Raw genomic sequence first — 21,966 nt, 5'->3', positions numbered from 1 at the left:
GAGGAAAATTCTAGTATTCAACATTACGACGTGTGCAAAATTTCAGTCAAAGTTCTAAAATTCAAGCCTTTCAAGATTTTTGATTAATGTACTATTTGATATTTTAATTTGATTTTAAAGTTAAATTTAATACATAAATCAAATTAAATGTTATCCAATCAATGTTTCACATAAGTACTCTAGTAAAAAAAATATAAGCCCTTAATGAAAAAATAAAAAAATTTAGATATCATATTAATTATTGAAGCCAAACTTAAGTATCAAATTTAGACAAAAAACCATAAAATATCAAATTGAAAAAATTCAAGTACCTAAATGAACACTGAAACCAAATTCAAATACCTAAATGAACATTGAAGCCAAACTCAAATACCAAATGGAATATTAACCCAAGATCCCCCTCCCCCCCTTCCCCCAACAATTACTTAGCATGGTGGAACATCAATCATAATTTACTGAAAAAAGCCTTAATTGACATGGTGATATGAATATTAGCTAAAAATAATTTACAGAAATGGAAAAGGACTTCATCATCAATGCCTGGTGTAATAAATTAGTGACAAATTGGTTAAGACTTCTTAGTTCTAAGCATACATATATTAGTCCCTTGAATTCCCCGGCTCTGCTTCATAATGATAGCCATAATGGGTAGGGGAGGAAAAGCTATAGGCATATTGGGGTGGGAAGCCATGGTGATAAACATCTTGGGGCGGAGATGTGGTGGGATGATGAGTTGGGGAAGGGGAACTGTGATCATCACTAGTTTGACTTTAACCATTGTCGCCATAAGATTGGTTCTTATCAACTCGAACTTTATCGACTCTCACTTCTACCAATTCCTCTTCTTCAAAGGATCGGAAAATCGGGTGCAAGTAAGCATCAGCTAAAAAGGTTTTTAAGTTAATATCAGGTTCTGTGGTTTGATCCATTATGTCCTTTTTCATTGCTTTCTGCATGATAACAACGAAAAAGGAACTTTAGCTATAGCTTGGACAAATTTTCACATATGAAATAAAAAGAACCTTTTGGCCCTTGTTAGCTATTTGCAAAGTATGGGACTTACCTCGAGTGATACCTTCGGAATGCAGGCTCAAAACGGTGCTTGCAGTACTGATTGAAGGATAATGTCAATATGGGTAAGATAGCAAGCAGAGGAGTTGAATTAGCAGCTTCTTTTGTACTGAGCAGACCCAAAAATAGAAGTTGAGAGATCACTAAGCTTGCTATTATGCGGCTGTGAACATGTGGCCAGAATGCGGCACCACTCTCATACTGTTGATTGTAGACGTTAATTATCTGCATGATTAAATGGTAAATGAGATCACAAGCAGAATAACATGATCTGCAAAAGCATCTTTCAAATATTAGATGACTTTCCATCTCTATGACCGATGAGCTTCCTAGTGAGAGTTGTATACAAATTCAGCAGCATTGCGAAGAACTAACCTGATGACGGTAATTCGGAGAGTTTCTGGAGAGTCCACACTGCCAGGGTCCATGGCTTGTTCTCTGTCACTCTCGGTCTTAAGCAGAAACATGTTCTTAAGATGAAAAATAACCAACGGTTTCAGTCGGAGAATCTCACCAGCTATACCAGCCCATCCGTCAACCATTATAAATGTAATAAAGAAAGTGGCCTTCATCGGTATTGACACTCCTATGGTTCTAGGAATCCTGCATTAGAATGGAATAGTCAGAACATATGATAATAAGATATATTCACAGCTGCAGATTAAACATAGGCATTCCACCTAGACATCACTAAGCCATTTAAAAGAAAGGAAAATCTAAAAAATTTCAAAGTCAGATTAATTCATATCAAGTAAAAGAAACTAGAATTTTAAGACAATTCTATAACATCTTAAAATAATAGTACGAGCGGATAGAGGATAACTGAGTTGGTGATTGGTGAAGGAAAGAGTGCAATTGCTCGAAAGCTGTTCCAGTCACTATACTCCCCAAGAACACATTCACCAACATAAAATAATAGTACTTTGCCGATGCTCGTCGTTCAAGAATTGATAAAGCTATATGTCCCTCAATCTTTGACATGATCATCAAAACTGTAGGCAGTATATACAAAGAGATTTTAAGAGCGAGACCGGGAAGAAAACCTTGCAAGAAAGATTTGATGAACTTCCTGCACATTATTTTCAAGTAACACTTTGTGAGGGTGCTAAAGCAATACAAAAAGTTTCAAAATACTTGTATATATTCTTTGATCAAATATATTAATAGTTCGAGACCTGCTATAATGGTGATTATGTTCTCATAGTAAAGTGTCCTAAGTTGCAGACAAGTCATATTACAGAATTAGTCCTACAATTCTTAGCTAATAAACAAAAATATTACTCGTATATAGTTTAATGGCTTCCCACTTTCATTTTATAAGTTATATAAAGAGATAAGTCCAAAATGTGAGCAATAGATTCCAAGGATGAACTTTAGCACAAAAAAATGCATACAAGTAAATCACAATCCTAGTATCTATAAGCTAAGAAATTGAAGCTAACTTACAGTTCTATAACCGGCCTAAGGAAAGGAGCAACTCTTTCAAGACCCTCTAAATTTGCAAGAGATTGCACAAAAGCAATAGGTATCATGTAGAAAAATACCAAAGCAAATACTGATAACGATATTATTAGTTTCCGAATGGTCAACGAGAGGAATGGTATAGCCAGATTTTGCCAATAAATATCACGGGGTTCTGGAGCCCAATTTGCTAACCACAGCGTGGGATTTTTGCTTTGTTGTGTCTGTGCACAAACAGCAGCCCCCCAACGCGATTTAAATGATACAAAAGCAACTGGCAGGATAGATTTCGTGTCTTTGAGAACTTTCTGGCGCTCTAGTGCCATCTGAGACGATTAAAGACAATGAAATAAATAGAATATTAGAGCCATCCAATGGTCCAGAATAATGCAGAAGGAAAACAGGTTCAACCATATATTGAACGCCTTGGAATGAAACATCAGCAGCAGCTTACATTTTTATCGAATTCTTTTATTTGTTGTTTGTAGAAATCAATGGAATCAACTCTTTTACCCCATAGCCCGAGAAATCCTGTCTGAAAGTTGAAAGCATTCACCAGGTCCGTAAACTATTTGATGAACTGCTAAATTGATATAAAGCTCAAAGGACAACTATAAAGCTGACACAGCTTATGCTACTATCATGAAAGCTTATAAGCACAAACGACCTTTTTAGTTGGTCTCTTCTCAGAATGTATTTCGAACTTCAGTTGGTTATAGTCTAGCCAATTTTGAAGCCTATCTCTTTTCCTCACCAATTTAGCGAATTTGTATGCATTATAAACAGCCTGAGTACAAAAATAATGGCAGGAATTATAAAGCCGCCTAAAGCCCCACCGAGGATATGCTAGATGTTTATTATGCATCTACTGCTCTCATTATAATTGGAAACATATAAAATCCTTAAGCAAAATAAGTGTATTACTGGTAACAAAGATAAGTATCAGGGTGACTTGTTTTAAAGAATTGGTCCAGGGAATCTGATATGGAGTTAACCGAAATCTGTGGCACATTCCTCACAAGAACCTGCAAAGTTCACCAATTTCTACCCCATGAAAGGTTGAATAAACCACTGAATAGTGAATTATATATAAGTGGGAGTGATATGCGTTCTAGGGTCATTCAAGAAAGAAAAATAGGATGTTTTGACTAACAGTGAACTGTTCTGCACGCCTACGTTGTGAAGCCAAGAAACGCAGCCTCATTGTTGCCACATTATCATATTCCTTTTAAAGCATGTAACAAATCCAAATTGTGAACAAGTATTCCAATCCTATATGAACAAAAAACCTGAAATAGTCCCACCATAACTTATTAGAAAAGCTAGAAAATTTTGCAAAGAGATATTCATTAAAGATTTCATACTGAACTTGCCTTATAGATTTAGGGGGGACATTTGATATTGAGAGCTTATCAATGTCACTCAACCAATTCTTTCCTCAAGAAAAATAATGTTCCACTTGACACATTCACTGGAATAAGGATAAGAAGTGCCACGACAGTTATGGGTACAAAAATCTTAAAGCTGTAAGAGAGGAAACAACTCTGTCAAAAAATGGTCAAATATATTAAGGCTTCTTTCTCTTACGCTAAAACAAGGAGATAGATCATGGAAGAATAAGCCAAGAAAATTGACAAACCGCAGAGTAGGAATTCTCAAAAGAAAAGAAAAAGGTCAAGTTTTTTACCACAATGTGCATAAGTTTAATGCAAATTATAGTACAAAATTCAAGCTTTGTGTCAAAAGAAACAACATATTAACCAGATGATACGAGACCAAAAGTAGAGTAGACAAAGAAGAAGAAATTTGAAGAAGAAAGGAGACAGAGGATGAAAAGAACTCTGGAATGAGAGGGATTAATTCAATATTTTCTGGATAAAATGTTTCCATGCAATACATGCAAAATATAAAGGAAACTAACAAAGTGACGTGGATAATTCTGTTATAACAACAAAAACACAAAACTCCCCGTATGACTAATTCTCAAAACTCCCCGTTTCAATTAACTCCGCAAAAGTCTTCTACTAACTTTTCAACTCATAAAAATACTCCCTACCCCGAGAGCAGCCTTGTCCTCAAGGCTGAAAATGAGGAAATTTGGCTTGCAGGACAGAAAATGATTCCCAGGTCGCGTCTTCTGGAAAAGAGTCAGCCCACTCTACTATTACTTCAGTCACAGCTTGACTTCCCTTCTTAACTATTCTTCTATCAATAATGCGAACAGGCTCCTTTGGTAAGGCACCATGAGCATCCACAAGTGGTAATTGTAATTGAGTTGGAACAGATCCCACATGCTTCTTTAATTGTGAAACATGAAATGTAGGATGAATACGAGAATTTTGTGGAAGTTGCAGGGTATAAGCCACTGTCCCGGCTTTCTGAATCACTGGAAAAGGACCATAATACTTGGGAGATAGCTTCTGATTAAAAACCTTCCGAAGTGATTGTCGCTGATAAGGTTGCAACCGCAAATAGACCAAATCACCCACTTGAAAGCTTCGCTCAGAGCGATGCTTGTCTGCAAAGTGCTTCATGCGGTGCTGAGCTTTCTTGAGGTAAAAATGAAGTAACTTTCGAGCAGCCTCCCGCGCCCATAAGCTTCTATCTACAACCGCCACAGGAGAAACACCTGCCAGATAGGGCATGTGTGCAGGTGGGGGCTGACTATACAGGGCCTCGTACGGGGTGAGCTGGATAGAAGAATGGTAAGAAGAATTATACCACCATTCAACTAGAGGCAACCATTGGTACCAGTGTGCAGGCGTCTCCCCAGTCATACAACGCAAGTAATTCTCAAGGCATCGGTTCAAAACTTCAGTCTGGCCATCCGTCTGAGGGTAGTAGGCCGTCGATAGTAAAAGCTTAGTCCCTGACTTCCGGAAGAGTTCCTGCCAAAAATTACTAGCGAAGATTCTATCTTTATCTGATATGATAGAATCGGGCATACCATGCAGCTTGTAGACATGACTTAAATACTCAGAAGCTACATCTTTAGCTGTGTAGGGGTGAATCAAAGCCAAAAATGACCATATTTAGTGAGATGGTCAACCACGACAAGAATGGAATTCTTCTAATTCGAAACCGGTAACCCTTCAATAAAGTCCATACTAATCACAGACCAAGCTCTATCAGGTATCGGTAAGGGCTGTAGGAGGCCAGGAGAAGCCACTGATTCCCCTTTGCACTTTTAACAAGTGATACATTCACGGCTCCACCTCTTAACATCCGTAGTAAGGCCCTTCTAGTATAATTGACTCGAAAGCCGCTTCCTAGTCACATGCACCCCAGAATGACCCCCGATAGCATTAGCATGAAAATGAAGAAATAACTCCCGTCGTAACTGTGAATTCTTCCCCACGACTATTTTCCCTTTTCTGAACAAAAATTGGCCATCCCAAGAATATTTTTGGTCAGGATTCAGATGTTGCTGGGTGTGTTGAATAATTTGCTGCAATCAATCATCTTGAGTATAAGATTGCTACACCTGTACCAAGAGATCCGAGATCATCGAACTTACTGACATCTGATAGTACTGACTATGTTCAAGTTATGTTTGTCGAGAGAGAGCGTCCGCAACTTTGTTGTTAATCCCTTTTTGGTAGGAAACTTCAAAATCGTAACCGAGTATTTTAGCTACCCAACGCTGCTGGAAGGGAGTAATAGCCATCTGATCCGACAAAAAATGCAAGCTTTGATGATCTGTGCGAATTTTAAAATGGCAACCCACCAAGTAAGCATGCCACTTTCGAGCTGCTAGTAAAACTGCTAGCATTTCTTTTTCATAAATGGATAAAGCTTGATGTCGCACCCCAAGAGCTTTGCTAAAGAATGCTATCGGCCTACCCTGTTGTTGCAAAACTGCACCAATGCCCCCGCCACTCGCATCTGTATCCACAGTGAATTCAAGCTGAAAATTTGGAAGTACCAACACAGGAGCTGTAACCAGGGCTTGTTTAAGTGCTTGGAAGGCTTTAGTAGCTCGATCGTTCCATCCCCAACAATTTTTCTTTAATAAATCAGTTAACAGTTGAGTAATTTCTCCATAATTCCTTATAAACCGTCTATAGTAGCCTGTGAGACCAAGGAAACTACGCAGCTCCTTCACTGACCGAGGAGTAGGCCATGCAGATATGCAATCCACCTTAGTGGTATCCATAGACACCGTTTTATCATGCAACACATGACCCAAATATTGAATTTGAGGGGAACCAAAGCAGCATTTTGATAGTTTAGCATACAATTGTTGTTCTCTTAAAATAAGAATAACTGACCTCAAGTGTTGTAGGTGCTCAGACCAGGATGCCGAGTAGACAAGAATGTCATCGAAGAAGACTAGCACGAATTTCTTTAATAATGACTTAAAAATAGAGTTTATGAGGGCCTGAAAACTGGAGGGAGCGTTCATGAGACCAAAGGGTATCACGAGAAATTCGTAGTGCCCTTCATGTATCCGAAATGTCATTTTATGTACATTTGGTTCCCACATACGGATCTGATGATATCCCGATCTTAAGTCCAGTTTAGAAAATACTCGAGCGTTCCTTAATTCGTCTAATAATTCCTCGATCACAGGGATAGGGAATTTATCCTTGACTGTATGCTGATTAAGTTGCCTATAATCCACACATAATCGCCAGCTGCCATCCTTCTTTTTGACCATGACGATAGGAGAGGCAAATGAGCTGGTACTATCGCGAATAAACCCCGCTTGAAGCATTTCCTGAATAAGCTTCTCTATCTCTGTCTTCTGAAATGCTGGATATCTATAGGGCTTAATTTTGATTACTGTTTTTTCATCCGTTAGAGGAATTTTGTGATCATGTATTCTCCTAGGGGGCAAACTTTTTGTAACTTGGAATATGTCATCAAACTCCTACTACAGTTTCTGAAGCTGATCTCTCTAGCTCATATCCCCATTGGTAGAGAGTGTCACCTACTCGAGTAAACTTAATACAGCTATATAAGGTCCCAATGACTCCCCGATTACTGCAAAACATCTCGGTTTGCATTCTGTCTTCATAGCTGCTAACAAACCGGGAATGATACCTTGAAGAACGTATGACTCCCCAGCTAAGTTGAACTGCATAGTTAAAGAGCTGAAATTCCATATTATGTCTCCCAACACCAATAACCATTGTACCCCTAATACCATATCACAGCCCTTCAAGGATAAAACCATGAAGTCAGTTTCGAACTTCTGGTCCTGCACCTCCCACTTGACCCCTTTACATAGACCTTTGGTAAACAAGCAATTTCCATTAGCCACCAAAACTTTCAGTTGTTTCTGGTGTATCACTGGTAAGGATACTGTTGGAACAATGGCAGCAGCAACAAAGAGATTTGCAATCAGAAGCAAGAGTAATCGAAGCAGAAAAGAAAAACAAGCAGAGCAGCAAGCAAGAAACTTGAATGTACAGCAAGAATTGTAACTGAACATTTTCTTTTTTTTCATTCAAAATTTGAAATAAAAAGGAGTTACAATTTGTTCATTTGATAGTTACCTACTAATCTAACTGCCTCCACTAATTTACAACCAATGTAAGTTAAAGTCAAATACAAAATGAGCTGCCATATCAGCTTTTACATCAGCTATCTAATCACTAACTTAATCCTGCTAACTATTAAAGCTAGTTACAATCAAACTGAACTAAATTACATCAAAACAAAACAGCAATGTCAGTTGCTTCATTTGGTCCAAAAACCATTCGTGCGCGCCAAGCAAAATGAGCTAAGCTTGATAGCTGCTGGTCTCGACAGTAGCATGCTTCTGGCTCCATGTTGCATTGCAGTCCAGCTTTCAACACTCCTCCTTGGACTGTATGCAACACATTCCAATTGCACTTCTCAAAGATTCAAATCGAGCAGCCCCTAAAGGCTTGGTCATTATGTCAGCCAATTGTGCCCCTGAGCTGCAATGCACAAGGCTGACTTCCTTTGCTTGTTCAGCCTCTCTAACAAAATGCAGTTTGATTTTAAAATGCTTAGTCTTACCATGGAACACAGGGTTCTTGGCTATCGTAACTGCAGACTGATTATCCACCCAAATTTCAGTTGCTTCATCTTGAGTTTCATTAAGGTCATGAAGCAGCTTCCTTAGCCAAATGGCCTGATTAACTGTTCCTGCTGCAGCAATGTACTCTGCTTCAGCTGTGGACTGAGCAACAGTTTGTTGCTTCTTTGAACTCCAACAAAACATGCCCGATCCAAGTGTGAAGAAGTATCCAGAGGTACTCTTCATGTCATCGAGGGATCCTGCCCAATCACTATCAGAGTAACCTTCTAATTTCAGTTCCTTCCCACTTTCAAACATTACACCAAAGTTAGTTGTGCCTTTGATGTATCTAAGGACCCTTTTTACAGCTTTCAAATGTGCCTCATTGCAACAATGTATGAATCTCGATAACAGGCTAACACCAAACATGATGTCTGGCCTGGTTGTTGTTAGATACAACAGACAACCAACTAGGCTTCGATAATGCCTCTCATTAACCCTTTGCTGATCACCATTGCTGGTTAATTTTTCACCCTGTGCCACTGGTGTACTTACTGCTTTACAATTTTGCATGCAAAATTTGCCAAGAATCTTCAAGGAAAATGTTTGTTGGCTGATGAAGATGCCCCGATCAGACTGGTGAACTTCCATGCCAAGGAAGTAAGTCATGACCCCTAAATCTGTCATCTCAAACACTTGCTGCATTTGAATCTTGAACTCATCAATGAGCTCAACTTTGCTCCCTGTCACTAACAAGTCATCCACATACAAGGAGACAATCAGCAAGGTTTCAAATTCTGACATCTTAACATATAGAGTAGGTTCACTAAGGCTCTTCACAAATCCAAGCTTGGTCAGATAAGCATCAACTCTGTCATACCAGGCCCTTGGTGCCTGTTTCAGGCCATAGAGGGCCTTTCTTAGCTTGTACACTTTGTCTTCATGTCCAGCAACTTCAAAACCTTCAGGTTGCTCAATGAAGATCTCCTCCTTGAGAAAACCATTCAGGAATGCAGATTTGACATCCAATTGGTGAACTTTCCACTGCTTCTGAGCTACTAAAGCAAACAGTAGCTTGATTGTGTCCAGTCTTGCCACTGGAGCAAAAGTCTCCAAGAAGTCCACACCATACTGCTGACTGTAACCCTTCACCACAAGCCTGGCCTTGTGCTTGTTCAATGAGCCATCAGCATTGTACTTGGTCCGGTACACCCATTTAACCCCAATAACCTTCTTATTTTCTGGTCTGCTCACCAACTCCCATGTTTCATTTTTATTGATCATTTCCAGCTCAGCTTCCATAGCTTCCATCCAGCTTCTGTCCTTAGCAGCCTCTTCAAAGTCTGAGGGCTCAATCACAGCAACATTGCACCTCTGATAGACATCAGCCAAAGTTCTGGTGCCCCTCACTGGTGTGTCATCTACAGCATCTTCACTTGGTTCATCTTCTGTAGGCTCAGCAACCAAGTCCAACTGATCCATTTCAAACATGTTAGCTTCAGCACTATTCCAATTCCACACCTTTTCTTCATCAAATTTTACATCTCTGCTGACTAAGACTTTCTTTGCTATAGGATCATAAACTCTATAGCCCTTCTTGTTGTTGCTATAGCCAACAAAGATTCCTGGAGTGGCCCTGCTCTCGAGCTTGGTTCTCTTTTCCACTGGAACAAGAGCATAACACACACAACCAAACACTTTCAAGTGTGTTACTACAGGTTTAACTCTATGCCAAGCCTCATAAGGAGTCTTATCCTTGACTGCTCTAGTTGGCAGTCTATTAAGCAGATACACTGAGGTGTTAACTGCCTCAGCACAAAACTGACTTGGAAGCTTGCCTTGAAACAAGAGGCACCTGGCCATGTTCAGCACAGTCCTATTCTTCCTCTCACAGACTCTATTCTGTTGAGGAGTATAGACTGTTGTGAGCTGATGATGAATCCCATCACTGTCACAAAGCTTTTGAAATCTCTCAGACACATATTCAGAGCCATTATCAGTCCTCAAAGCTCTAATTTTGCAGCCTGACTGATTTTCAGCATAAGCCTTGAATTTACAGAAGGCTTCAAACACTTTTGACTTTTGCCTCAAGAAGTAGACCCAGCACAACCTTGTTAAATCATCTATAAACAGGGAAAAGTACCTGTTCTCACTGATTGAAGGTGTTCTCATAGGACCACAAACATCAGAGTGCACCAATTAGAGCTTGTTTTGAGCTCTCCAAGCACTGTCAGCAGGAAAAGGCAGTCTAGCCTGCTTACCAAGCTGACAAACCTCACAAACATTCCCACTAACCTCAACTTTTGAAATGTAATCAACCAAATTCAGCCTATGTAGCAGATCAAGCGATCTGAAATTGGCATGGCCTAGTCTCCTATGCCACAAGTCAGTGCTGTCAGCAAGGCTGGTGTATGCCTTTCTTTCTACTTGGCTAACATCCAGCATAAAGCATCTATCGGTCATGGAGACTGAGATTAACTCTAGACCATTCATGTCTTGAACAGTACAGCAACCATCCTTAAAAACCAATGTATAGCCCTTTTCAACTAATTGGCCTACACTAAGCAAATTCTGGTCTAAGTCAGGTACAAAAAGCACATCTGAGATCAGCTTGTTACCTGAACCAGTGCTAACCAGCACACTGCCCTTGCCCTTAGCCTCAATCAGCTTGCCATCTCCAATTCTGATCTTAGAGTGGAAGCTTCTGTCTAAGCCCTTGAACAACTTCTCATCTGCTGCCATATGGTGTGAGCAGCCACTGTCTAGTAGCCAATCATTGCTGGTTTTTGTTGTGCCAACAAAACAGGTTGCTGTAAACACATGCTCCTCCTGAGCTTGCATGTCCTCAGCTGGTCTAGCTTGTTGTAGAGTAGCCTCTCTTGGTTTGCCTTTGCACACCTTCTCTACATGACCAAACTGCTTGCACTTTCTGCACTGAATATCTGGCCTAAACCAGTAATATTTTTCTGAATGTGTTGTCTTCTTGCAGTGAACACATGGTGGAAACACCATTTTTGCTTCATCTCTTCCTGACTTGGCCTTTCTATTGTGCCAAGGCTTCTTGCCTTTTGCACTCATGCTTGAGCCTTCACTGGCTTTAGCCTGGAAAGCAGCTTCAGGATTCTCCTCCTGCCTATTTGCCCTCCTTTGCTCAAGTGCATACAGGAAGTTTATCAGCTCAGACAATGAAATAGCTGATAAGTCCCTCGAGTCCTCAAGTGAAGAGATTTTAGACTCAAATTTCTCAGGGAGAGTTGTAATAACCTTTTCAACAACTCTGCTCTCTGTGAAGTCCACTCCCAAGAGCCTAATGCTGTTGACAATGGCCATTATCCTGTATGAGTACTGCTTGATGGTCTCAGACTCCTTCATCCTCAAATTTCAAAATCTCTCCTGAGGTTGATCACTTGCTGTTGCCTTGTCTTGTCAGTCCCCATGAACTCCTCCTTCAGCTTCTCCCAGGCCTGTTTTGGTGAGTCACAGGCCATGATGCGAGTGAATATCACATCAGAGACTCCATTTTGCAAGCAGGCCATAGCCTTATGCTTCTTGGCTCGCTCCTCAGCATGCTGCCTCATCTGTGCAATGGTGGGATTGGCTCTCAGTGGAGGTGGTTCAGCATCATTCTCAATCACACTCCAAAGATCGTGTGCCTGAAGATAAGTCTTCATTTTAACTATCCAAATGTGATAATTTTCTCCAGTGAACACTGGTGGAGGTGGTGGAGTGAAACTCATCTTGCTAGACTGAGTTTAAGTGCTTCGATCCTTTTTAGTTTTAAGCTTTGCTGTAGATTTTAAATTGAAATCAACAGAATGCAAGCAAAGGCCCCTCAAAGACTCGGGCTCATGATACCATTTGTTGGAACAATAGCAGCAGCAACAAAGAGATTTGCAATCAAAAGCAAGAGTAATCGAAGCAGAAAAGAAAAACAAGCAGAGCAGCAAGCAAGAAACTTGAATGTATGCAAGAATTGTAACTGAACATTTTCTTTTTTTCATTCAAAATTTGAAATAAAAAGGAGTTACAATTTGTTCATTTGATAGTTACCTACTAATCTAACTGCCTCCACTAATTTACAACCAATGTAAGTTAAAGTCAAATACAAAATGAGCTGCCATATCAGCTTTTACATCAGCTATCTAATCACTAACTTAATCCTGCTAACTATTAAAGCTAGTTACAATCAAACTGAACTAAATTACATCAAAACAAAACAGCAATGTCAGTTGCTTCATTTGGTCCAAAAACCATTCGTGCGCGCCAAGCAAAATGAGCTGAGCTTGATAGCTGCTGGTCTCGACAGTAGCATGCTTCTGGCTCCATGTTGCATTGCAGTCCAGCTTTCAACAGATACTCTATTGACCAACTTTATGTCAATAAAATTATGCGTACTTCCCAAGTCCACCAGGATGATAACCCAATTTGTTCCCACCCGAGCAGCCACCCTCATAGTGTTGTGCCCTTGTAAGCCTGTCAAAACATGTAGCGAAATTGTAGGGGATTGAAGACCATCTTCCTCATTCCCGTTTCCATCCAATTTGTCAGAACACTCCTGAAATTCTTCCACTTCACCATCTAGAAAAGGTTCCAAACAAAATTGATATAATTGGGATTTCATACATTTGTGACCTGCATGGTATTTAACCCCACACCAGAAACAAAGGCCCTTTTGTTCTTTTCAGCCATCAATGCTGAAGAAATAATCTTAGACCCTGAAATGGTTGATGGTACAGTAGAAGCAAACTGTGAACTTGCCACCGGTTTTGTGGGAAAGGAAGAATTCCTTGAATTAGATAGAGTACTGGTTATAGTCCTTGGCGAGCTGACCCCCACTGTTGGACGGCCCTTCCCGAAATAGGACGCGAGAACTTCGATTTTTCTAGCTAACTGAAAAGCTTCTATCAACGTCGCAGGTGCAAATAAATCTAAATAGTAACCTATTTCGGCCTTCAAATTCCCAATGAAGATACTAAGAGCAAATGATTCTGGCAGATGCAATTGATTAAGCAGTCTTACAGACAGATCTTGAAATTGCTCAACAATACCTTACTGTTTCAAGTTGACCAGCTCCCTCATTGGATCCCCAAATGGTCCACAACCAAAACGATCCTGAAGGCTCTTGATGTACGCCGGCCAAGTCAGCATTGGCAAGCCACCATTTTCGCTGAAAATAGAAATGATGCCATTCCAACTCTCTGCCCTCCAAATTTAACATCACCAAGCGAACCTTACTGGCTTCAGGCATACCTTCAGCTTCAAAATACTGTTCCAGTTTGGTCCACCAACCTTAGAAATCAGTGCCATCGAACTTAGGACACTTCAAACGACTGAATTTAGTAGAAACCCCTGCCACAAAAGAAGAATCTCTCGCATGTACACTACCTCCATCCGCAACATAAGGGTCCGTCTATCCTTACGGGAAATCAGTATTCTTAGGTAAAAACCCAGGAGGAGCCCTCAAAACTCCTTTACCCTTATCAACTGCAGCATTCACCGAAGAGACTGTTCGGGGTGGTCCAAAATACTGGCCCAACAACGACTGTAAGTCTCCTCGAAACTCCACTTTAAACTCCTGTAACCGATTCTCCATTTTAGTTTCCAACTGAGCGATTTTTCTTGGATTTTTAAAATATCCTACTGCAAGCTCCCTACCTCCTTCTACAATCTGGTCGATACCCCATCGCCAGCCATCAAGAGGGATCGTGAAAGCTCTAATACCCTTGATACGAGACTAAAAGTTGAGTAGACAAAGAAGAAGAAATTTGAAGAAGAAAGGAGACAGAGGATGAAAAGAACTCTGGAATTAGAGGGATTAATTCAATATTTTCTAGATAAAATATTTCCATGCAATACATGCAAAATATAAAGGAAACTAACAAAGTGACGTGGACAATTCTGTTATAACAACAAAAATACAAAACGCCCCGTATGACTAATTCTCAAAACTCCCCGTTTCAATTAACTCTGCAAAAGTCTTCTGCTAACTTTTCAACTTGTAACACCAGAAGTAACGAGTAGATAAACGCAAGAAAAGAAAAGAAAAGAGTACCCGAGAGAGTAAATTCTGAAGAAAACAGCAGAGTCAAGGCCAACATGGTTGATAAGCTCGCTCTCACTCATTTTCAAAGCTTAAGGCATCCAATTCAAGAAAGTAAGATAAGTCTTGAATTCGAGGTTGACAAACTTGGCCACAAAGTTCCCACCACTTCTTGGGCTTGACCTTCCTCCATTGATATACCATTTTGGGAGGTAAACTCTACCATTAACTGGTTGAATTCTCAGCACAGCAAAAGCCAACAATAAGGCAAATGCAGTGAGAATATTGATTAAGGCAGACACCCCAATATCACTAAGAGTAGCCATTGGAGGAAATGAAAGGAAAGACAAAGGCTAGGCTAGGCTATAGGGAAAAACAAAATGCCCAAACCAAATATGTGAGTAAGTTTTTTTTTCTTTTTTCTTTTAAAAAATAAAGAGAGATAGAGAGATAGTCAGATAGACACAAAGGAGGATATGCAAAGAAGCAACCAAATTGTCCAAACTATGTGACTGTTGATGTAAGGAATAGAATGAGAGCTCCCGAGTTCCAGAGAGGAAAAGTATATTTTTTTAAACATACAAAACTTAATTTCTTTTTCTTGTTTAAGTGGGAAATTAATGGAAAATTGATCTGTCAGGACCGAGGCTGCTACTCTGTCTTTGATTCTATCATAGTCAAGTTGTATAATTTAATCAAAAGGGTGTATTACTTAAATTTGACTAGGAAAAGCTTTCATGTCCATGTGCATGTGAATGTGAGAACATGACTTGTTTATTGAATTTAATAAGGAGAAGAGAAAAGTTGGGGGTGTAAATAACAACTATGGGGTTTGCTTATGGGATTGATTAATGTGCTGATTTGTTGTTGTTCATGTTTTGTTTTCTTGTCAAAGCCTGTTGATGAATTAAAGAAATGTGAAAAGAGGTATCTTATATTTCAGGTATTCATGTTTTCCTTGTGCATGCGGTGGAAAGGGAAGCTCCATGGAGTCGTAGTTGGGATGAAACGATGACAAAGTTGCCCCCATCAACGCCTCAAATTCTGGCAATAATTTATTACTCTACTTAACATTGCTTTCACAAATACTTAAGATTAAAGAAAATGATTTTCATCTTTTGCTACCTTTACCCTTTCGTTTTATTTTCTCTGAAAACCTAACCTGGATTATTCCCTTCATAAATTCATAAATTAACAGTGAGTGGACAACTAAAAATATGAAAAAGTAAAAAATTAAGTATGTGTTTAGTAAGAATGAGAACATGTTTGGTTGGGTGTAATAACTATGCCATTACAGCCCTATTCCGTGGGCCCAGCTTTTTACTCAATATTCCCATTAAGAAGTCAACTTAACTTTTTTGATGATGATCAATTTTATTTTATTTTTTTTAAGTTTAAGAGCCAAATTAAAAAAGAAAAAAGACAACTGATAAAAAATTATAAACATTAAGAGACTAAGTTTACAATTATACATTTTTTCAAACTTGTTATCCAACTTCTAAAATTTCATGTTTTTTCGCTTATTATTATTTTTTTTAAAAAAATCTTGAATTTGTCAAATTTATTTTTATATAATTTTTAATTTTTTAAAAAAAGGATTTATAGTTAGAAATATGGTATATTCATAAGTAATTGAATTTAATAAATACTGAGTACGAATAACAAAAACTCACCCATTACTACAAATGTGCATTATAGGACTTAAAGGTTCATACACGACAATTGTGCACAATGGCAAACCTAGAAATATGAAGGGATAAACTTATATTAGTATTGTTGACTACATATTTTTTTACTATTAATTTTCATGTATAACCATTCAAGAATTCAAGTATACATATATATATATATATTTATTTATTTATAATTTGAAATATGAATAAAATTCAAGTTTAACATTTTAACCTTGATAATTGCATTGTGCTTCCAATTTCTAATAAGTAATACCAACATATCAAATCCAAAAACTATTATGATCTTCTACCATCTATAAAAAAAAAGAAACCAAAATTAAAATATAATTTTTGCATATAGAAATCATAAGATCTAAAATACAAAAATATAGAGAGAGAGAGAGAAATCACTCACTTATTTGAACAAGTTGGGCATTTTAAATTGTAATATCCTTTCTTTCATGTCACAGAAATATTCAAAGGTCTGTGCAATTTCTTTTTCAATGTATGTGATCAAGTAACCCCTTAAATAATCATCTTTCATTTTATTTCGAAGTTTCGGCTTCACAATCTTCATAGCAAAAAATACACGTTCAGTAGTAGTTGTTAGTGTACCGAATAACTCTAAATTGGTGGACGCTTCTCAGGATCACATTCCAAAGAATTTATATCATCTCTTTTTCATCCAATATCCAAAGAGCTTTGGTTGAGGGTTCTTCATGTACAAAATTTTTATTCTCTATTATTGATGGCTCAATTAAGTACGTATCAATTGGAGAGCTCTTTTTTGAAAAAATAATTAGTTGTTCGATTCTTCATTAAAACAATCCAAATCAAAACTTAAAATTTGATATAATAAATATCAAAACCTAAGTCATTGCAATGCAATCATTCACTTTTAGTGGAAACCATGATTATTTAACTAAGAAAATATCAAATACTATATATAGTAAAATAATTAAGAAATACTTTTTACTTTACATGTTCATATATAAAAAATTAAGCTAAAACATATAAATAAAATAAAATAAAATTCTAACAAAATTATAAACTCTAAACCCTAAAATTTGGAAAATTTGGAAATTTTTTTCTTTTGGGTACTTATAGATAATATGGAAGTATAGGACTACAAAAGAAATAAAGAATGCAAGTCAAAATATTTAAAGAATATCTTAATTTTTTTTTCTTGTTCTTCTTTGGTGATGATATCTTTTTCTTTCTCTTGTAATTTGTTAATAGCTTTTTTCGACCAATTGACCATAAAAGGTCTATTTCCAAAAAAAAAAGAAGAAATGAGCCATTTTTTTCAAAAATAATGGGAATGGTCCAGTTTTACTAAAATGCACTAAGCTAGAAATTTCCACTTTAATTGGTGAAATTAAAAAAATTTTAAAAAAAATTGTGCTGCAACTTTGGGTCTATATAAAGGCCCGTTCTTGTAAATTTTCAAAAAAATGTCTATTTTTGTAATTTTTTTAAAAACTTACCTTTTTTGAAAATTTAGTCGTTGGAACACGAGCAAAAGAGTGCTGACCTGGAAGCTCTTTAATAAAATGCGCTGACCTAGACGTGTTTTACAGGTCAGAGGGAAAAAAAGCACTGAGCTAGATGCATTTTTCTGACTTTCCCCTAAAAACAATGCCAGTTCAGCGTATTTTAATAAATTCGGACTATTCCTGTTATTTTTGAAATAAATGACCCGTTTCCAATATAATTTTTTGGAAATGGGCCTTTTCTAGTCAATTGGTTGCTTTCTTCCACTACTACTCTTTTTCTTCTTTTAGTTTGTTCTAGGTTGTTGTCTTTTCTCAATTTTCTGGATAAATTTTTTTTTAGTTTATATATATATTTTAAAAATTGATGATTTATTCTTTTTATTGTAGCTTTCTTTGAAATTTTTAAAAATTTGAAATTTTTGAGAGAAATTATTTTCTATTTTTTAAAACTTTAAAGGGTTAGTTTGGGGGGGGTTTGGAGGTAGAATTTAATTTATTTTAAAGGATGTGGTATGTAAATTTTTAAAAAGCTGAGGGAATGCTCCCACCTACCCCCACAGCCAATGACTGAATAATAAAACTTAAATCTAAGTATTCCAAAAGTCAAAGATTGAATTTTTGCCAATAATATCACAACCTCATTTTACTCATTTACGTGGGTGGAGCATGATATAATATTCCATAATTTATATTCATGTTCGTGGCCTTGCATGTGCTACAAGGTGGTGGTTCTCTTGTATTAAATCGGCCAGTCTAGCCGAAAGAAAACTTAACTGGGCTAAAATCTTGGACATCTCGACCATATTCTCAACTTTAGAGCAAATGACAGTTGAAGCCCAAACTATTAACAACAAACCATTTCTTTTAAATTATTGGGAATTATAGATATTTATGGAAAATCAAAGATATGGGTACCAAATAATGGAAAGTCAAAGATATGGGTATCAAATATAGGAAAGTCAAAGATATGGGTATCAAATATTGGAAAGTCAAAGATATGGGTATCGAGATATTGGCATAATAAAATCTGAGATATTTGCAATATATGGTCCCTAAATTGTAAAGTGACTTTGCAAGTTGATCCCTGAACCTCAACTATAAATAGGCATAACCATCTCTCATTCTGTATCTCAAACTTGCCATTCTCTACTTAAGGCATTGTTTTCTCTCTCTCTCTTTGTAAATTCTCACTTGTATTTTGGAGTGAAATATATTTGGTAGTGCCCGAGGACGTAGGCAAAATTTGCTGAACCTCGTTAAATTCTTGTGTTCTTTATTGTATTATTCTGCATGAATTGTGTGTGTGATTGTAGTGATTTATTGTGCTATTAAATTACGATTGAGGGATATTCTGGCTAGGAAAGACCTGGTACTTAAGCGATCCTTGTGATCCACCTCTCTTTCCTGGGAATTGAACTTAGTGTGATTTTTTAGTACAATAATTTTACTCTTTTACACGCTTCCGCACAACAATTGGTATCAGAGCTAGATTCGTACTTGGGGAATACGATCGTTCACGGCACTGTTCACGTACTGTAGTTGGGATTGAGGAGAAAAAAATGGAAAAGTCATCGTCAAAGACTACTGTGACCAATGCGAAATTTGAAGTAGAGAAATTTGATGGTACCAATAATTTTGGTATGTGGCAATGTGAGATCCTGGATGTCTTATGTCAGCTAGAGCTGGATATAGCCCTTGAAGAAAAACCTGACAAGATGGATGATAAGGAGTGGGCCAAGATCAATAGACAGGCATGTGGAACAATTCGCCTATGTTTGGCCAAAGAGCAGAAGTACTCTGTCATGAGGGAGACATCAGCGAAGAAGTTGTGGGATACACTGGAAGAAAAGTTTCTAACAAAAAGTCTTGAAAATAGGCTTTATATGAAAAAGAAACTTTATCGATTCACGTATGCACCCGGTATGTCGATGAATGACCATGTGAACTCATTCAATAAAATTTTAGCAGACTTGCTAAATTTGGATGAGAATTTTGAAGATGAAGACAAGGCATTACTGTTGTTGAATTCTCTTCTTGATGAATATGATCATCTTACCACCACATTGCTTCATGGGAAGGATACAATCACATTTGATGCAGTCTGTAGTGCGTTGTATAGATCTGAGACTCGAAAGAAAGATAAAAAAGATCACAGAGATACAACTACAGAAGTCTTAACAGTAAGAAGTCGTTCGCGCAGCAACAAATCTGGTAGAAGGAGTAAGTCCAAAGGGAGACCTGCCAAAGATGAATGTGCTTTTTGTCGTGAGAAAGGGCATTGGAAAAAGAATTGTCCTAAGTTACAAAAGGGTAAAGCTATTTCTGATGCATGTGTAGTGGAGCATGATGAGGAGTCAGACTTTAGCTTGGTTGGCATGGCAATGGCATGTCAAACGGATGAGTGGATTTTGGATTTAGGATGTACTTACCATATGTGTCCTAATAAGGACTGGTTTTCTAGTCTTAAAGAGCTATAAGGTGGAATTGTTCTTATGGGAAATGATAGTGCTTGTAAGACAATGGAAGTGGGTACAGTCCAATTGAAGAATCACGACGGCTCAATCCAAGTCTTGACAGATGTTCGCTACGTACCTAGCCTGAAGAAAAATCTCATCTCATTAGGTGCCCTAGAATCTAAAGGGCTCACAATCACTTTGAGAGATGGATTACTAAAAGTAGTAGCTGGGCAACTGACGGTGATGAAAGGCACAAGAAGAAATAACTTTTATTTTTTAAATGGAAGTACAGTTATTGGATCAACATCAACAGTTTCTACAAAAGATGTAGATTCAGAGGCTACCAGATTATGGCATATGCGATTGGGACATGCTGGTGAAAAAGCTTTGCAGACATTGGTGAAGCAAGGCTTATTGAAAGGTGCAAATTCTTGCAAAATGGAATTCTGTGAACATTGTGTTCTGGGCAAGCAGAAGAGGGTAAAATTTGGTCCAGCAATTCACAATACGAAAGGAATTCTGGACTACGTTCACAGTGATGTGTGGGGACCTACCAAAGTAGCTTCTTTGGGAGGTATGCACTATTTTGTTACTTTTGTTGATGATTATTCAAGAAAAGTATGGGTGTATCTAATGAAAAGAAAAAGTGAAGTTTTGGATGCATTTCTGAAATGGAAGAAGATGGTGGAGACTCAGACTGGTCGAAAGGTCAAACGACTTCGATCAGATAATGGTACTGAGTACAAAAACGATCCATTTCTACAAGTATGCCAAGATGAGGGCATTGTGCGACACTTCACTGTTCGGGATACACCACAGCAAAATGGGGTGGCAGAACGAATGAATCGAACTATACTGGAGAAAGTTCGATGTATGTTGTCCAATGCTGGATTGGGCAAAGAATTTTGGGCTGAGGCAGTTACATATGCGTGCCATCTAATTAACCGTTTGCCATCAGCTGCAATAAATGGAAAAACTCCTATGGAGATGTGGATTGGTAAATCTGCTACTGATTATGATTCTTTGCATGTATTTGGTTCCACTGCATATTATCATGTAAAAGAATCTAAGTTAGACCCAAGAGCAAAGAAAGCATTATTCTTGGGTATAACTGATGGAGTAAAAGGATATCGTCTCTGGTGTCCTGATACAAGGAAGATTGTTTTCAGTAGAGATGTGACTTTTGATGAATCAACCATGTTGAAGTACAAGGATTCACAAAAGGATGACAAAACCAGTAGTATTTTGCAGCAGGTGGAGCTTGAAAAGGTTAACGATGATCCAGCTAATATTGAAGGGACAAATGATGAAGAGGTTCCTACCCAAGAATCTCTACAGCAACAAGATTCAATTGCATATAGAAGGCCAAGAAGAGAGATTCGTAAGCCTGCTCGCTTTGATGATATAGTGGCCTATGCACTTCCAATTACAGATGATGATGTTCCTTCTACTTACACAGAAGTAATAAGTAACCCTGATGGTGTAAAGTGGAAGCAAGCAATGAATGAAGAAATGCAGTCTCTTCATAAAAATAAGACTTGGGAGTTGGTGACACTACCCAAGGGAAAGAAGGCAATTGGATGCAAATGGGTATATGCAAAGAAGGAAGGATTTCCTGATAAAAATGAAATTCGATACAAGGCTAGATTAGTAGCAAAGGGTTACGCTCAGAAAGAAGGAATAGACTACAATGAAGTGTTTTCTCCAGTTGTGAAGCATTCGTCTATTCGGATTTTGCTAGCCTTGGTTGCGCAATATGATCTTGAACTAGTTCAGC

At 37.9% G+C, this 21,966-nt stretch overlaps 1 pseudogene; it reads right to left on the bottom strand.

Annotated features, from left to right (window-relative positions):
- Positions 1-674: 674 nt before the first annotated feature.
- Positions 675-14,890, bottom strand: LOC121219870 (CSC1-like protein At1g32090; annotated as a pseudogene).
- Between the last annotated feature and the right edge of the window lie 7,076 nt (positions 14,891-21,966).

This window comes from Gossypium hirsutum, chromosome D08, assembly GCF_007990345.1.
Source record: "Gossypium hirsutum isolate 1008001.06 chromosome D08, Gossypium_hirsutum_v2.1, whole genome shotgun sequence".
Lineage (NCBI taxonomy): Eukaryota > Viridiplantae > Streptophyta > Magnoliopsida > Malvales > Malvaceae > Gossypium > Gossypium hirsutum.
Note: the sequence above shows the minus strand (reverse complement) of the source record. Positions and strands in the feature narration are given on the sequence as shown.